This window comes from Chiloscyllium plagiosum, chromosome 4 (assembly GCF_004010195.1).
Source record: "Chiloscyllium plagiosum isolate BGI_BamShark_2017 chromosome 4, ASM401019v2, whole genome shotgun sequence".
Lineage (NCBI taxonomy): Eukaryota > Metazoa > Chordata > Chondrichthyes > Orectolobiformes > Hemiscylliidae > Chiloscyllium > Chiloscyllium plagiosum.
In genome coordinates this window covers 123,000,808-123,020,223 of record NC_057713.1, presented here as the reverse complement: position 1 = coordinate 123,020,223, position 19,416 = coordinate 123,000,808, and the positions used below count along the sequence as shown (strand labels likewise).

The 19,416-nt window shown below is 43.2% G+C and overlaps 1 protein-coding gene across 2 annotated transcripts in view; it reads left to right on the top strand.

Annotated features, from left to right (window-relative positions):
- Positions 1-19,416, top strand: part of pkia (cAMP-dependent protein kinase inhibitor alpha) — a 140,516-nt gene that overhangs the window by 104,451 nt on the left and 16,649 nt on the right. The gene's annotated exons all lie outside the window — the stretch shown is intronic.

Below are 19,416 nucleotides of genomic sequence, written 5' to 3'. Positions count from 1 at the left end.
CGATAGTCTACTCAATGACATTCCACGTGGCAATGTGGCTCAGATTTATGTGCGAGTCAGGCAGCCAGTGGTAACCCTTGATGTCCAATTTTAATGGTGATTAAAGTACTGGTTGTACAATGAACTGGCACAAGATATAGCTGTTACACCTGCTGCTGCAGTGTGCCACATAATGCACATCATACAGTTGGCCACCAGGTTAAACGTGAGGAACAGGAACCCTTTACATATGTGGCACATCTCTGTATTAAATCGCACTGGCCACAAAGCAATATATGTGGAGTCAATGCTACCTTGTACCACGGAGAAACCCACTATTAGCAAAATCTGCCTGTTTCTATTTGAAAAAGAGAGGATGTTACGTATGACCCTCTTTCAGTTTTAATCTTTCACAAACCCTCACTGTATTCTTTGTGATATGACCTCAGTGGTTGAAACTCGTAACCATTGCCAGCAGAACCAAGAAAATATAGTAAGGTGCTGAGAGGGAAAGATGATTGAAATCATCTGTATGTGTTCGTTTTTAAAACAATCAGCTTTAACCTAGCCATTACAGTTTCATTTGTATAAAAGCAAAATACTGCAGATAACATAAATCAGAAACAATCACAGATAATGCTGGAGAAACTCAGCAGATTTGGCAGCAAGTATGGAGAGAGAAACAGAGTTAACATTGCTACACCAGTATGACTCTTCAGAACTGAAGTCAGACTGGACTCAAACCTTAACTCTGTTTCGCTTATCACAGATACTGCCAGATGTGCTGAGTTTCTCCAATATGCTGTGCGTATTTTGCAGTTGCATTTCTGGGTAACTTCCAGATGTAAACGTTGGAATCGTGACAAAAGTACAAATCCAGTCTACTCATCTAACTAAATAATCCACTACTATAACAGCCTTACCATTTCCCACATTAAAGTCAATCCTTGGTTTAAAGACTGACTGAATTTTTACACTCCACAGTTAGATTTTTAATCAAATCAAATCAAATTCAGAAAGCATTTCAAATCCTGAGCAGCAAACCTGTGCAGAAGAGCCTGGGCATTTTATCCAAAAGACTACATGGGGATGGTTTTAAACCTGACTCTAGGATGAATGGACAGCAAAACATATTCACCAGCTTACATTTCAATCTTGGTGTTTTTTAATTATGGAACCATATTTAAATGATGCCAGTGGACAGAGGGCACAGAACTGATGTACACTGATAAATATTGGACAACAGAGCAGACACCAACGCCTGGGTAATCAAGAGAGCAAGAATGTTTCAGTAAGATCTTGCAGGAGCAATTGGGCAATTTGGAAGAATCTCATTCTATTAAGCCATATTACAGAGAAGATATTGTAGGTATTGCACAAGATCACAACCTCCATCACTAATCATACTTATTACCAACACACTGCAATAAATACAGAAGCAGCAAAGAAACATGGTTCTGCAATGAGCTGAAACTAAAGACTTCCTATGCCATCCTGTCCCGTTAAGCATGTGTCGCTTACTCAAGAACTCTGGATTCATTAGGGCCATGTTTTCCAGGGCACACTTTGCAATATTTGGTCAATCAAGATTGAGCCTTTCATACAGTATGGAAGGAATACTGCACTTGTGAAGAGCTTTTCAATGTGACATTAGCTAGGCCCCATCTGCCTGCCATTTCCCAGGATTTCCATGTCCTTTCTGTTAAAGTTATAGCAGATGAGTGGGAGGGAATGCCCTGGAAAATTCAATCCCTCGGTACAGATGGCGAGTGACCCAGATTCGACTACCAGAATAAAGCAACTCATGTCTGTACCTGCTTTCTTAGCACTGTATGACCAGCCATGTTTGATTTGATTTATTATCATTACATATGCCGAGATGCAATATAAAGTATTGTTTTGCATGCTAACCAGATAAATCATACCTTACGTTAGAATAATAGAGCAGAAGTACATCAGGGTAATAGGATGAGGAGGTGTGAAGATGAATGGACATTGAATCTTGGGCCTCATCAACATATTCAGCACGCACTCCCAGTGCAAGGATCTCCCCAAGGGGTTCCACCAACTGTAGATAACATACCTGGCAGGCTGCCTAGCTGGCAATAGTGTTCGGACCAGTCCTGAGCAGGGGAATTAAACAAGGCTGCAGTGAAGAAGGGTAAGGCTGCAGCACCTTTGGATTTGGGGGAGCAAGCTGTCAATAAAGGAACCTGAGCTTTTTCTGCTCATCAGCAACAAACTTCAATAAGTTTGCTTTTAGCCTTGGGAATTTCTGATAATTACTAGTAGGACCAATATATGCACACAATAAACGCAAACCATCACACTTCTAAATTAGTATGCTTTTCACTACTTTGTGCCCAGCAGCTGATTGCAGTGCATACCCATTGACTCATGATAGAATCAATTGCTGATGCCAGCCAATATTATAAAGTAACATTCCATCTTTGTGCTTATGCAGATGTAACTGTAAGTTGCTATGGTGTTGCCTAGCAACTACAACAAAGCACTAATAACAAACTTGGCCAATATCTGATCTGGCTTAGTGTGCCATTGAGAAGCTTGGGAGTTGCAGTAATGACAGAAAATACCATTTGCACACGGAATTCTGAGACTAAGAATCAGGTACCACTTGATCATAACATTGTACATCACCTTTTTTTTGCCTTTCTCTCTTTCTCCTGCTTTCTATTTCTGGCAGCTTTCCACCTTCCTTCCATCTTCTCTGACATTGTGCAAAAGTGGTCAATTTTCAAGTGTTACAATTAAGTCACTCTTAGCAATCTACTTAAATCAAGAGGCATTGGGTGACAATTGAGCAAGGAGCTCTTAATATGTTTTTAAAATCTAATCCAGGGTTCACACAGTCCAACCCTAGCTCTCCATTCTTACAGTTTTTCTGTTCTGAGCAAATTTCCACTCCACATGAGATTGTGTGAATGTCCACTGAAGAAGAGCCTTGGAAAGGTGCACACCCCATCAGTCTTGACCATTGTTTCCCTTCACTATCTACCAACAATTCTGCAGATGACCAGCAGAGTTTCCATGAAACTTAACCCTTACAATCTACTTGACATTTCCCCATTATACAGATGGTGCCTCATCTGTTGAGTTTCTGCAGCACTTTCTGTTTTAATTTTAAGTTCCCACTTAAAGTGGACTGATTTACAATAATTTCATTCAAAGGTATATATTTGTTTAACATTATTAATTTCACTTCAATGTTCTTTGCCACAGACTTCTTCCTCTGTGTCCCATGTGTTCTCATGACTTTCCCCCACTGCTCTGCTCTTGGCTTCAGTCCCTCTTCTCCCTCCACTCTTTGCCCCATCTACCACCTTTGTGGCTCCTGCATCGTCTTCCCTCCAGCCTCATACCCCCCATCAGGCTTTGCTTCCCATTACTGTTGCTCACCTGGCCTCACCCTCACCTCTCCTCAATCCCATCTTCTCGTGTGATTTGTACTCCTGGCAGGCAAAGCAATATTTTTCACTGAATCTTCGGACATGTGACAGTAATAAATCAAATCACATCCAGTTGGAAATGGGCAGACCCTGGATGAGTTACTCAATAGTTTCTTACCTGGGACCCAACAATCCGTTTTTAACATGTTCAAAATGACTATGACCACAATGGAGTGGCAGCAGTAAGTGTATTGTTCAGTGAGGGAGGGAAGCTCCAATTTCAAGTGATGTGAGGCCCTTGTAAGGGCACAGCATGATACAGGCCCCTGCAGGCAATACGTGTGGACCTCAAGCACATCCTTGCTCCAAGCATTCTCCACCATAACTGACAAATTTACACGTCAATCATAACTGCATAAGCAAAGTTTTGCCACCAGTAAATATTCACTCAAGTTACTAAATGGCAATTGCTTGCCATTTTAAAGCATTCTCCACCATAACTAACAAATTTACATGTCAATCCCATTGTGCAAGCATTCTCCATCATAACTGGCAAATTTACACATCAATCCCACTGTGGCAGTAATGCACAAGCAAGGTTTTGCCACCAGTAAAGATTCACCCGACTTACTAAATGGCAATGTCTTGCCATTTTTCCATCACCTGCACATGGAGCAAGAGCTGCTCACTTCATACTTTGGATTATCAAACCCCGTGCAGTGCCAAGGATGGCTGGGCTCTGTACTTTCAATGTTGTGGTAGCAGCGAGACAGACACAGGTAGATATAGTGAAGAAAAGTGTATATATATTTACAAATGTGATTGCGCATTTACTGTGACTTCCCACCCGTGCTCCCTACATGCTCTCAGAACATGGTCTCCTTTCTTTCTCTTCATTATGTCTTCATGCTGTTCCAGGTCAACAGCTGAGTGGGAGGGAGGTCAGTGCAGTAAAAGAGAGAGAGTATGTGTGAGATAGCAGAGGGAAGATGGTGGCACTTACCCTGGTGGAGTGGAGAAGGTCATTGATTTGCTTGAGGCATTGCTAGCTGTTCCTCCAGATGGTTGAGACTACACTGGACTAGGTGGCAACCTCAGACCAGGCTGGTAGGGTCTGGTGATGTGGCCTCCTCTTAGTTCTGAGGGAAGGGACTTCCTTCCTCTGAAGCGTCTTATCCACCAAGACCTCCAGATCTTTGTTTGCAAAACAAGATGCAAATTTCCTCTTATCTGACATGTCAGTACTGATGTGTTAGTAGCTGCCTCCTATCTAATGCTCCTATTTTCTTGGTTCTATCTCCATTCCCTCATATGAGCAAACAATTGACTTAGACAGTCATCACCAGCTCTGATTGAACGTATCAAAAATCTCTCCTTCCCTTCACCCTCTTGGCTAAAACCAACTACTATTCTATCATTGCTCTGAAAGGCAGAGGTAACTATTTGTCAGATACTGACTGACTTCTCTTGGCTTCTTTACCCTCACTCACATGAAGCGATCATGTATTTCACTCTATTTGAGACCAGCTATTCCAATTCCTGTTTACGTGCACTAATTCTTCTATAATTCTCTTCTATTTTAGCCCTCAGCCCATGTCTCTTTCTCTGTCTCTCTTCCTGTGCCCCCTTCAGTCTTTAAAATTATTTTATCCATGACATTTAACTCCCTTAATCCCAGTCCTTAGGAAATTCATTTCATTGCTCACTCCTTTCTAGCTGACAGATTATCTCCCATTGTGAACAGTTCTTTCTCAGCTGATATTTTTCCCTTTTGAAATCTGTGACCATTATTACTCTCCTTAAAAACCTTCGTCTGAACTTTCTGCTGTTAACTCTCGCCCCATTTCCAATCCTTCGTTTCTGTGCATCCTTCGTAACTGAGCTAGCAGCTCTCTCCATCACAGCATTTCTTTCACAACTTTCTGCTTTCATTCCTAACGCAGCACAGAAATGGATCATAATGAACCATAAAAGATGTTCTTCAAGACTGTAATCATGATGCATTGTTCTCCTCATTTTCCTGGACTTCTCTGCAACCAATGACGAGTGTGAGCACCCTATCCTTTTACTTCTCTCAGTTCTCACTGCAGTTCTTTTATCAAATAATAGCCACAGTACTGTATTTGTTATAATCTTTACATCCTGACATTGCCACCTCTGGTTTCCCCTTAGTATCTATCCATGGCCTCATTCTTTCCTTATTTAGTTTTAATTCTTGGTAATACTCATTCTGAATTCATTATTTTCAACCTATTTGCAAATAACATCCAACTCTACCACTCCATCATATTCTTTGATCCCTCCATTCACACTGTTTTGTCAGACTATCCAGTTTATAATCTTAGTTGAGCCCTCATTTTCTCTGGCTTTGATCCGATTGAAGCTATTTTCAGCCCCCACCTACAGAGTTTAGAATATTTGCTTCATAGACTAAGGAGAAGGTCAGTTCTGAGGAAGAGTCACTCAACCTGAAATGTTAACTTTGATTTCTCTCCTCACATGCTGTCAGGCCTGCTGAGCTTTTCCAGCAGTTTCTGTTTTTGTTTCTGATTGACATTCTGAAATGAGCCCACCAGTCTCTCCTTCACAGCATTTCCTTCACAACTCTCCGCTTTCATTCTTAATACAGCATCCACATTTCGTTCGGTTTTAATTTAAGGCGAAGGTCATTTGGGAAATTGGTTCTTTACAATAGAGGGAATTGGATTTCACAATGAAAATGAAAAGGTAGAGAAAGACATACTACAGAAAACAATCCTGCAAGCAATCCAAGCTCAGAAACACAACAGAGTAGACGAGACTCATGACTGTTCTTTGAAAAACCTTACTGGAAGGTGAACTTTGTGCAATTTCTGGATGAACACAGCATCAGACTCAGGTTTTAATATTGAGAATTGAGAATATTGAGCACAGGACTAGAGAGAGTACAATATTTGTATTTGACTTCTTCCTGCTTGGCACCGTGCCATTCTGAATCACTGTTGTACCAGTACCACAGGCCACCTGCTTCTTCCTGAGAGTTGTCAAATCGAGGCTGTAAGCACAATATCAGAAGTGCACGGTTGCATTCATTTTCAAAGAAGCATCAAATTGTTCTTTTATATGGCATGACATGTTATAAACATGTTACTTATAACCATTTGGATTATTTTCCTAAAATTAATTCTTCTGGTAAACTATTTGTTTTCCCATTTCTATCTTTTCATGCCATCTCCAGTATTCATAGGAGGTGCTATTCTTCATTTAAAAGATGCATTTTTGAGAATCCCTCCCACGTACATGCATTATACAATAGTCTTATTGTGAGTGGGAGTCTTGAGAATTCCTTGTCAAAATTGGGCTACAGAGCATATTTGCCCAAAATGTTTACAATCCTTTTCTAAAAAATATATCAGATTAACATTTAAGAGGCATTTAGACAGGCACATGAACAGGCAAGGAACAGAGGGACATGCACCCTGTGCGGACAGATGGAATTAGTGTAGAATGGCATCATGGTTGGCCGAAGGGCCTGTCCTGTGCTGTACTGTTCTATTTCTATAAAATCCACAATGTCGTCTTACTTCCTGCAATTTCCTGTCTGGATGCATTTTTCAAGCTGCCAGAAAACTTTAACATGCCCAGTTTCTTTAGAATGGTAGGAGGCAAGGATTTTGCCTTTGTGGTGCATATCATGAAAGTCTGCATATAAGGGATAACTTCCTGATTATGAAGTTTGAACAGAAATTAACACAAGCCCATGTACAGGGACCGCAGTGGAATTTATGAGCCCCAGCAGGGGTGACAAAACACAACAAGTAGACATCGTCCATTACCATTTGAGGAACTCCATCAGCCTCTCTGCCTCTCAGCTATCAACACGACCAAGTTTTAACCTAAAAGAGCAATTGGGTAGGTTTTCATAAATTGCGTGGTGGGAGGGTTGCGTAATGTTGTGGAGGGCTCTCCAATGTCCTTAGTGCCCTCACCTCAAAACCTCTGATTCTGGCATTACGGAGCCTCAGCAATCAGGAACACACATTTGGGTGTCATTCTGCTTGATGTCGCAAATATTTACTACAATGGCCAGAAGTGTTTACTTGAGTGTGTCCAGTTTTCTGCAGATACTCTCGTTATCAGGTATAGACAGGATAGATCGAGGAAGTAGGAGTATACTTAAGAGGGAAATCAGGAGGGCAAAACGGGGACGAGATCGCTTTGGCAAATAGAATTAAGGAGAATCCAAAGGGTTTTTACAAATATATTAAGGACAAAACGGTAACTAGGGAGAGAATAGGGCCCCTCAAAGATCAGCAAGGCGGCATTTGTGTGGAGCCACAGAAAATGGGGGAGATACTAAATGAATATTTTGCAACAGTATTTACTGTGGAAAAGGATATGGAAGATATAGACTGTAGGGAAATAGATGGTGACATCTTGCAAAATGTCCAGATTACAGAGGAGGAAGTGCTGGACGTCTTGAAATGGTTAAAGGTGGATAAATCACCAATACCTGATCAGGTGCACCCGAGAACTCTGTGGGAAGCTAGAGAAGTGATTGCTGGGCCTTTTACTGAGATGTTGTATCATCGATCGTCACAGGTGAGGTGCTGGAAGACTGGAGGTTGGCAAACGTGGTGCCACTGTTTAAGAAGGTGGTAAGGACAAGCCAGGGAACTATAGACCGGTGAGCCTGACCTCAGTGGTGGGCAAGTTGTTGGAGGGAATCCTGAGGAGCAGGATGTATATGTATTTGTAAAGGCAAGGACTGATTAGGAATAGTCATCATGGTTTTGTGCATGGGAAATCATGTATCACAAACTTGATTGAGTTTTTTGAAGAAGTAACAAAGAGGGTTGATGAGGGCAGAGCAGTAGGTGTGATCTATATGGACTTCAGTAAGGCATTCAACAAGGTTCCCTATGGGAGACTGATTAGCAAGGTTAGATCTCATGGAAAACAGGGACAACTAGCCATTTGGATACAGAACTGGCTCAAAGGTAGAAGACAAAGGGTGGTGGTGGAAGGTTGTTTTTCAGACTGGAGGCTTGTGACCAGTGGAGTGCCACAAGGATCCTCTACTTTTTGTCATTTACATAAATGATTTGGATGCGAGCATAAGAGGTACAGTTAGTAAATTTGCAGATGACACCAAAATTGGTGGTGTAGTGGACAACGAAGAGGGTTACCTTAGATTACAGCAGGATCTGGACCAGATGGGCCAATGGGCTGAGAAGTGTCAGATGGAGTTTAATTTAGATAAATGTGAGATGCTGCATTTTGGGAAAGCAAACCTTAGCAGGACTTATTCATTTAATGGTAAGGTCCTAGGGAGTGTTGCTGAACAAAGAGACCTTGGAGTGCAGGTTCATAGCTCCTTGAAAGTGGAGTCGCAGGTAGATAGGATAGTGAAGAAGGTATGTTTTCCTTCATTGGTCAGAGTACAGGAGTTGGGAGGTCATGTTGCAGCTGTACAGGACATTGGTTAGTCCACTGTTGGAATATTGTGTGCAATTCTGGTCTCCTTCCTAACGGAAAAATGTTGTGAAACTTGAAAGGGTTCAGAAAAGATTTACAAGGATGTTGCCAGGGTTGGAGGATCTAAGCTACAGGGAGAGGCTGAACAGGCTGGGGCTGTTTTCCTGGAGGGTCAGGGGCTGAGGGGTGACCTTATAGAGGTTTACAAAATTATGAGGGGCATGGATAGGATAAATAGACAAAGTCTTTTCCCTGGGGTCAGGGAGTCCAGAACTAGAGGGCATAGGTTTAGGGTGAGAGGGGAAAGATTTTATAAAAGAGACCTAAGGGGCAACTTTTTCATGCAGAGAGTGGTACGTGTATGGAATGAGCTGCCAGAGGATGTGGTGGAGGCTGGTACAATTGCAACATTTAAGAGGCATTTGGATGTGTATATGAATAGGAAGGGTTTAGAGGGATATGGGCCGGGTGCTGGTCGGTGGGACTAGGTTGGGTTGGAATATCTGGTCGGCATGGATGGGTTTGGACTGAAGGGTCTGTTTCCATGCTGTACATCTCTATGACTCTCTGTGAGACATCCTCTCAGAAACCCAGGCCTGGATTTTCACAGAGTTAGGATGACTGCAAGAACCTTTAACAAACAGAGCCTAGTTCCAAAGGTCTCAAGTTAATTTCCAGCTGATCCAGTTTTGTCAGCAGTGGAAGGTGCGTGGGATATGAGTCATGCTGGTGGGAAACACAGACTCAACAGAGCCATTTGAAATTAGTGCAGAGGTTCAACTGCCCTCATTTTCCCTGCAGTAAGAGTTTTAGATTCATAGAGGTCGACATCACAGAAAAATGCCCTTCGGCCCATTGAGTCTGCACTAGTCAAAAACAGCCACCTATCTATTCTCGCCCCCATTCTCCAGCACTTGGCCTATATTCTTGTATGCCTTAGCATCACAAGTATGGAGTGGTGTACCGTGTGTGAGTCACAATTTTACGGAGGAAATACAAGCATCCTTGAAAGTTGGGTAGAGGCTAATCTGAAGTAATTTCAGTCTCCAGCCTTAAAAATAATTCAGAAGTACTCAGCTTCAGCTGTCATTGAAAATGAGATATGCCACTGCAGTGCATTGATTGACAGGCCATTTGGTATAGCCTAGAAAAGAAAACATAATATGTCCATACAATTTCAATGGATCCAATTCCTGTCATTTTCCAAAGACTGTTTTTGCTGTTTAGCCCATTATGAGCACTTCAAAAGGACCACAAACACTTCTCAGGCAGCTGCTGATTTCAAATTTTAATGAGATTTTAAGAGGCTATTCAAGGATTATCTGAGTTTCATGTGGTTACTGAACAGAAGCTTAATTGATTTTATAACCGAGTGAATACTTGAGCATACTTAAAATCTTCCAATGGTGTTTTGTGAATGAGAATTTGTTCTTCTTTCACATGTATATAAGACTTTTATTAGATTATAATTATATTTTATAATCGCTGTGTAGATTCTGCCCATAGTAAGAATTGAGTGAATGGTTATGTATGTAATAACAGGTTATGAATTGCCATGAGAGTATGGCATGTATGAAGTTGACATGAAGGGTATGAGGGCATGATACATACAGGGATGTGAGACAGTGTGAGGTTGAGGATTAGAAGATCTAAAAGCTTTGAAAACAACATGGACAAAGTCCAAGAAAAATGGGACATCTGGCATTGACCTCTTCCACAACTGTAAATGCAGATGCCTAGGATTTGTTTGATATAGCCATCAGTATCCTGTTCCCCTCCACAATAGCTGCATCTTAATCAGGCCTAAATAATGTGCACTTTTGTGGGATTTGTGGTCGAATTGCGCAGAATGTCCCCCAAGACTTAGGTTGATGCCAGGAGTAAATCTCTCCACCTGTTTTGCATTTGCTAAGTGGTGAGTCAAGTTCCTCACTTAGCAGTGGTGAGTGGCCAGTTGAGGGGAATTGTTGCTTGCTAAATGCCTTTAAAACAACGCAAATCACCTCATTAACTTTCAGCTTGCTGTCTTACCAAGACACAATGAAAAAAACTAGATGTCAGGAATTTTCAACAAAGAAGTCAGAGCAGTTACATGGCAACTTCCGCTCACTGCTTGTCCCAAAGGGCCTCTGTGTTAGATACAGAGCACCAACATCTTGGGCATGCTTCATGGGCACTGGCCAAACATATAGCACGTGCACGAACGTTGACATCTGGCATGTGCCAGCCTCTCATAACCCTCATTAATGCCTCCAATCTGCACTTCAATGTCAAGATTAGAGTGGTGCTGGAAAAACACAGCAGGTCAGGCAGCATCTGAGGAGCAGGAAAATCGACATTTCGGGCAAAAGCCCTTCATCAGGAATTCTGCACTTCAATGTTACAACACTGAGCAATATTGCAACTATCGTTATAATGTGGCTGCAAGGACTCTGCTCACTCATAGAGTCATAGAGGTGTACAGCATAGAAACAGACCCTTCGGTCCAACTTGTCCGTGCCGACCAGATATCCTAACCTAATCTAGCACTTGGCCCATATCCCTCCAAAGCCTTCCTATTTATATACCCATCCAGATGCCTTTTAAATGCTGCAATTGTACCAGCCTCTACCACTTCCTCTGACAGCCCATTTCATACACGTACCACCCTCCACTTGAAAAGGTTGGCTCTTCGGTCCCTTTTATGCCTTTCCCCTCTCACCCTAAACTTATGCCTTCTAGTTCTTCCACCCCAGGGAAAAGACATTGCCTATTTATCCTGTCCATGCCTCTCATGATTTTATGAACCTCTTTGAGGTCACCCCTCAGCCTCTGACGCTCCAGGGAAAACAGCCCCAGCCTATTCAGTCTCTCCCTATAGCTCAAGTCCTCCAACCCTGGCAACATCCTTGTAAATCTTTTCTGAACCCTTTCACAACATCCTTCTGATAGGAAGGAGAGCAGGATTGCATGCAATATTCTAAAAGTGGCCTAACCAATGTCCTGTACGGTAGCAATATGACCTCACAACACCTGTACTGAATACTCTGGCCAATAAAAGAAAGCATACCAAACGCTTTCTTCACTATCCTATCTACTTGTGACTCTACTTTCAAGGAATAATGAAACTGCACTCCAAGGTCTCTTTGTTCAGCAACACTCCCCAGGACCTTACCATTAAGTGTATAAGTCCTGCTAAGATTTGCTTTCCCAAAATGCAGCACCTCGCATTTATCTAAATTAAACTCTATCTGCCACTCCTCAGCCCATTGGCCCATCTGTAATCTGAGGTAACCTTCTTCACTGTCCACTACACACCAATTTTGGTGCTATCTGCAAACTTACTAACTATACCTTTTATGCTCACATCCAAATCATTTATATAAATGACAAAAAGTAGTGGATCCAGCACCGATACCGATCCTTGTGGTACGCCACTGTGCACAGTCCTCCAGTCTGAAAAGCAACCCTCCACCACCACCATCTGTCTTCTATTTGGAGCAGGGACATCCATCAGCTCATTGACTGATCCCAAGTCTGCAACTTTAGCCTTTCTGACACATTCATAGTGTTCATTCACCTTGAGCCAACCTAGATCCTCATAAGGGCAGTTCATCAACCTCACCAACACATTCCACCCCGACCTTAAATTCACCTGGACCATCTCTGACACCTCCCTCCCCTTCCTGGACCTCTCCATCTCCATTAATGACGACCGACTGGACACTGACATTTTTTACAAACCCACCGAATCCCACAGCTACCTGGGTTTCACCTCTTCCCACCCTACCTCCTGCAAAAATGCTATCCCATATTCCCAATTCCTCAGCCTCTGCCGTATCTGCTCCCAGTTCCATTACAGAACACACCAGATGGCCTCCTCCTTTAAAGACTACAATTTCCCTTCCCACGTGGTTGAAGATGCCCTCCAATGCATTTCATCCATATCCTGCAGCTCCGCCCTCAGACCCCACCCCTCCAACCGTAACAAGGACAGAACACTCCTGGTCCTCACCTTCCACCCTACCAACCTTCGCATAAACCGCATCATCCATCGACATTTCCACCACCTCGAAATGGACCCCACCACCAGGAATATATTTCCCTCCCCACCCCTTTCCACTTTCTGCAAAGACTGTTCCCTCCATGACTACCTGGTCAGGTCCCCCCGCCCCAACAACAACCCACCCTTCCCTCCTGGCAACTTACCCTGCCACCACAGGAATTGCAAAACCTGTGCCCACACCTCCTCCCTGACCCCCATCCAAGGCCCCAAAGGAGCCTTCCACATCCATCAAAGTTTTACCTGCACATCCACACATGTCATTTATTGTATCCGTCTCTACACTGGGGAGACTGGAGTCCTCCTCGCAGAGCACTTTAGGGAACATCTCCGGGACACCCACATGATCAACCCCACTGTCCCGTGGCCCAACATTTCAACTCCCCCTCCCACTCTGCCGAGGACATGCAGGTATTGGGCCTCCTCCACCGCCACTCCCTCACCACCTGATGCTGGAGGAAGAACGCATCATCTTCTGTCTCAGAACACTTCAACCCCAGGGCATCAATGTGGACTTCACGAGTTTCTCGTTTCCCCTCCCCCCACCTTACCCCAGTTCCAACCTTCCAGCTCAGCACAATCCTCATGACCTGTCCTACCTGCCAATCTTCCTTCCCACCTATCCACTCCACCTTCCTCTCTGACCTATCACCTTCATCCCCACTTCCATCCTCTGCTGATCTTGGGGGCAGAGGATGTCTGACCTCTGCCTCACCATGCCCACCAGGGCCTTAAGGCCCCTGCCCACAAAGCAGGGCAACAAATTCCCCATGTCAGTGACATTTGGATGAAATCTCAGGAACTGTACAGGGCAGCTCCAGACTGACAACGCTGTCTGGTTGTACAACTGGCTTTTAAAGCGGGTGCTTGTGCCAGACATGATGATCTATTCTGGAATATCCCACCCACCGTTAATTCCAGGAAAGGCAAGTGGCAAGCCAGGGCTGAAGTCAGTCAAGAGGCACAGTGTAAAGCCGGGGTGGGTAGTTAATGAAGCGAGTTTGGTAATGTACTGAGAGAGAAATCAATAGCCTCACAGTGAAACACAAAGAAAGAAACTCGACACAACTACTACACAGTCAGCAACAGTAAGGTGCAGCTTCGTATCACTGTTATCAGTTTTCATTGGGCCCATTGTATTGCTCCTGACAATTGTCTGAATGTATTCATTGAAAAAATGAGTTATGATTGTGTTTTCACATGCAGATCTCTCCTCCTATTCCAATTCTGTGACATTTAGAACCTGTTTGTGAACTGTACATCTTTCTTGTTTGCCAGGATTTATGCTGTTTGCTATAATTTGTGCTGTGTTCTGCATTTCGTATGCTTTTTATTTCAGTTTTATGTTCTCTTTATCTCTTTTTTTGTCCATGGCTGTTTTTGGCGAGTAAAGCTCTTTCTCTTTGGGATATAAACTGATTCCATATCATATTAAATTACACCTCCCACTGATCCTCTGTCGTTTTACCCATTAGCAAATTTACTCAGTCTACTGTGAACAGTCTCTGGCTGATAGCAGTGAAGTCAGTTTTACCTAAATCTTGAACCTTACTTCTTTTGCATTTTTTTCAAACACTGCAATATTACAAGCACTATTAGATAAATTCTCATTCACTATCAGGCTGTTTACTAACATTTGACTCATGAACCATTACTAAGTGAAATTTGTCATGCTCCTCGGCTGGTTGTTTATGCTGCAATTGTAGAAAGTTCTGACATCGTCAACAGACTGAAGAAATTCATTACCTTCTGCCATGCGCTAGTCTGCTTATGCCTATCTAAATGAAAATTAAAATACCCATATTGCTACATTGCTTTAGCTCCATGCTTGTGTACTCTCTGCATTTATATATTTCACACCTGCTGACAGGAAGTATTAAAGCCCTTCCATTTTTTAAAATTTCTACATCGACAGTGTCTGCTCTATTTACCTTTTGTGACATCCTTTCCCCACAGTGAAGAAACTTCACCCCCAACCTTGAAGGCTATTCCTTTCCCTTTACCTTTTCTGTCTTTCCTAGAACAAAGAAAATTATAGCACAGGAACAAGCCCTTCAGCCCTCCAAGCCTGCACCAATCCAGATCCTCTATGTAAACCTGTCACCTATTTTCAAAGGATCAGTATCCCTCTGCTCCCTGCACATTCATGTATCTGTCCAGATACATCTAAAGTGCCTCTACCAACTCCGCTGGCAACCCACCACCCTCTGTGTAAAGAAGTTTCCACACATATCTCCCTTAAACTTTTCCCCTCTCACCTTGAACTCGTGACCCCCTCATGATTGAGTTCTGCACTCGGGGGAAAAAAGCTTCGTGCTATCCACCATGTCTATACCTCTCATGATTTTGTAGACCTCAATCAGGTCCCCCCCAATGTCTGTCTTTCTAATGAAAGTAATCCTAATCTACTCAACCTCCCTTCATAACTAGCACCCTTCATACCAGGCAACATCCTGGTGAACCTTCTCTGCACCCTCTCCAAGGCATCTACATCCCTTTGGTAATGTAGCAATCAGAACTGCATGTAGTATTCCAAATGTGGCCAAACCAAAGTCCTATATAATTGTAACATGACCTCACAACTCTTGTACTCAATACCCCGTCCGATGAAGGAAAGCATGCCAAATGCCTTCTTGACCACTCTATCGACCTGCATTGCCACCTTCAGGGAACAATAGTCCTGAACACCCAGATCTCTCTGTATATCAATTTTCCCCAGGACTTTTCTATTTACCGTATAGTTTGATCGTGAATTGGATCTTCCAAAATGCATCACCTCGTATTTGCCCAGATTGAACTCCATCTGCCATTTCTCTGTCCAACTCTCCAATCTATCTATTGTCTGCTGCATTCTTTGACAGTCCCCTTCACGATCTACTACTTCACCAATCTTAGTTTCATCTGCAAACTTGCTAATCAGACCAGCAGTACCTTCCTCCAGATCATTTATGTACAGGTGAACCTCGATTATCCGAATACCAATGATCAGAAAATCAGATTATCCGAAGGAGATGTCAAGGTCCCAATAGAAACAGTACAGCAAAGACGTGTTTCCACCAGTGATCACATCTTTTGTTTACAGTGATTAAACAGGCACCCTCTCAAAATGACTGTCTGCCCTCTCTCTCTCTCCCCACACTTTCCCTAGAGTTCTACAGAGGGGTGTACCCTAACACACCCCCCCCCACCCCCGCTTCCCAGGAATAATCTCTCCAACATTGTCCTGTGAAGGGCAAACGTGGAACCTGTCAAATATTTGCAGTAAAACAGTATGTGTGGCTGTGGCTGTGGCTGTGGCTGTGGCTGTGGCTGTGGCTGTGGCTGTGGCTGTGTCTGTGGCTGTGGCTGTGGCTGTGGCTGTGGCTGTGGCTGTGGCTGTGGCTGTGGCTGTGTCTGCACACTATTTGCTATTTGGAGACTTACCCAACAGAAGCAGCTGCAGCAGCGGCAGTCTTATTGTTGGTGTGCAGTCCGGATGCCCTGGAGAGGGACAGGAGGTGGACGGGATGGGGGTGGGGATGGCAGGGAATCACGCGCTTTGTGCTGGGGGCAGGGGGCGGGTTTGAACCAGGATGGGGGCGGGGGGGGCAGACTTGGACCGGGCTGGGGGAGGGTTGGACCGGTTTGGCCGGGGGGTGCCGGGTTGGCCAGGGGCTGTGTTGGGGGTGGGGCCTCACGCGCTGTGTGCTGCTGCAGTCTCCTGAATAGGGAGCAGACTTTAAAAACTCCAAGCCCCAGAGGAAAGCATGTAATCGATTTTCCAAATAATTGATTATCTGAACGAAATACTGCCCGCCCATCACGTTTGGATAATCAAGTTTCCACTGCACATCACAAACAACAGAGGTCCCAGCATGGATCCTTGTGGAACACCACTGGTCACAGTTCTCCATTTTGAGAAACATCCTTCCACTACTACTCTCTGTCTCCTGTTGCCAGGCCAGTTCTCTATCCATCTAGCTAGTACACCCTGGACCCCTTGCAACTTCATTTTCTCCACCAGCCTAACATGGGGAACATTATTAAACAACTTAGTGAAGTCCATGTATATGACATCTACAGCCCTTCCCTCATCAATCAACTTTGTCACTTTGTCAAAAAATTCTCTTAAGTTGGTAAGACCTGATTTTCCCTGCACAAAACCATGTTGCCTATCACTGATAAACCCATTTTCTTCCCAATGTAAAGGGATTATATCCCTCAGTATCTTCTCCATCAGCTTCCCGACCACTGACATCAGGCTCACCAGTCTATAATTACCTGGATCATCCCTGCTACCCTTCTTAAACAAGGGGACAACATTAGTAATTCTCCAGTTCTCTGGGACCTCAACCGGATGCTGCAAAGATATCTGTTAAAGCCCCAATTATTTCCTCTCTCACTTCCCTCAGTAACCTGGGATAGATCGCATCCGGATCTGGGGACTTGTCTACCTTAATGCCTTTTAGAATACCCAACACTTCCTCCCTCCTTATGCCAAGTTGACCTAGAGTAATCAAAGATCTATCCCTAACCTCAACATCTGTCATATCCCTCTCCTCAGTGAGTACCGATTCAAAGTACTCATTAATCCCTGACTCCACGCATAGCTTTCCTCCTTTGTACTTGAGTAGGCCAACCCTTTCTCAAGTTACCCTCTTGCTCCTTATATACAAATAAAAGGCTTTGGGATTTTCCTTAACCCTGTTTGCCAAAGGTATTTCATGACCCCTTTTAACCCTCTTAATTCCTCGTTTCAGATTGGTGCTACTTTCTCCATATTCTTCCAAAGCTCCGTCTGTTTTCAGTTGCCTAGACCTTATGTATGCTTCCTTTTTCCTCTTAGCTAGTCTCGCAATTTCACTTGTTATCCATGGTTCCCTAACCTTGCCATTTCTGTCCCTCATTTTCACAGGGACATGTCTGTTCTGCGCTCTAATCAACCTCTCTTTAAAAGCCTCCCACATATCAAATGTAGATTTACCTTCAAACAGCTGTTCCCAATCCACATTCCCCAGATCCTGCCGAATTGTGCTACTGTTGGCCTTCCCCCAATTTAGCACTCTTCCTTTAGGACTACTCTCATCTTTGTCCATGAGTATTCCTACACAGCTCATACACTGGCTTGTTTTTATTCCCATTGCTGTGTTATTTTCACATGTCCAAGTAACAGCTAACCTGTCATTATCCTCCTAGTTGAATTTGTGACTGCTGTACATTCAATTTCCTCTTTATACCTATACATTTGCACTTGGGACACCATTTTCCACTATTGCACTTACACACTTGTTATTTCTTTGTCCAAGCTTTAACACTTTACATTTATTTCAATTTTTCTTCCCCTTTACCTGTTGTTCCTTGATCTCAGTTTCTGATTGCTGTTGTGCTTGTCTATTTGTTTTTAAAGTTTATTAATACCGCTTTGATATTGTTTCCATCTGAATGACTTGTTAAATTTAAGGTCCTTCTGACCACTGTGTTTATCCCTTCTATTAAGCCCCAGCCAGATTCAGGTAATTCCCTGATTCCTTGTCCCAATACAATTACCTGAAATTAATGAAATGAAACCTCTCTTTCCCACATCACTCCTCCAGCCAGGTATTCACCTCCCTAATCTGATTATCCCTGTGCCAAATCACAAATGGGAACGTTTATAACCTACTGAGGTCACCTTCTTAGTCACTGGCGGATTTCTTGCCCCCTTTTTCTGTTTGTCTGAACAAACAATGCTTAGGACTGGACTCTCCCCTTCCTCTTCACATCCTTTTAAACCAGTTTGAGGTGTTCCTCTCTTTGGCACCAGGTTGGAAACATACCATGTGGGATGATGGGTCCTGTTCACAAAGAGTTCTATCAATCCTCAAACTACCATGCTTCTCCTCCACCTATCCCCTATGGACAGCTCATACTTCAAGATGCCATCATCTGCCTGGCCTTCTGCTGGTCCCCATTATATAACAAAGACATCAAATGCAAGTACGTTTGCTCAGGAAAATCAAACTGTTTACAAAGTTCCGCATCCTGCAGTTCAGATACACAACTTGTTCTGTCATGTATAGGTCTTGATTAGTTTATATTTTTATATACACTTGCCAGTTTGATTTTTTTAAATTTTTCTACACATTAACTTGTACTCAGCAATAGTCAAAATGTTCAAATGCCCATGCCACCAGCTTATACAAACCATTGCGATAAAAGCAATTACCCCTTTCTGCTCTGCACCAAATTCCCATTCTCACCAAATTCACAGCTTTTGCATTCTATTTATGATGAAACCCTGTACTATTGCACTGCACTCTGGATATTTCTTTGCTAGCAATACTGACACTTCCCAGAACAGTCCCATTGTCTGGAAATTCTTAACTTTTGAATTCTATTTACAATGCACTTCCTGTGTATTCTTATCACTAATCTAAAGAGCAAAGAAAAGGAAACTTTTTTTCTCTGCCAGTATCATTTGGTTTCCTTGTAATGTTACAGAGCAGTACAAATTAAACAATTATTACACAGGTTAAGTATCTGCCAAGGAACCTTAAAGATTTCTTAAGAACA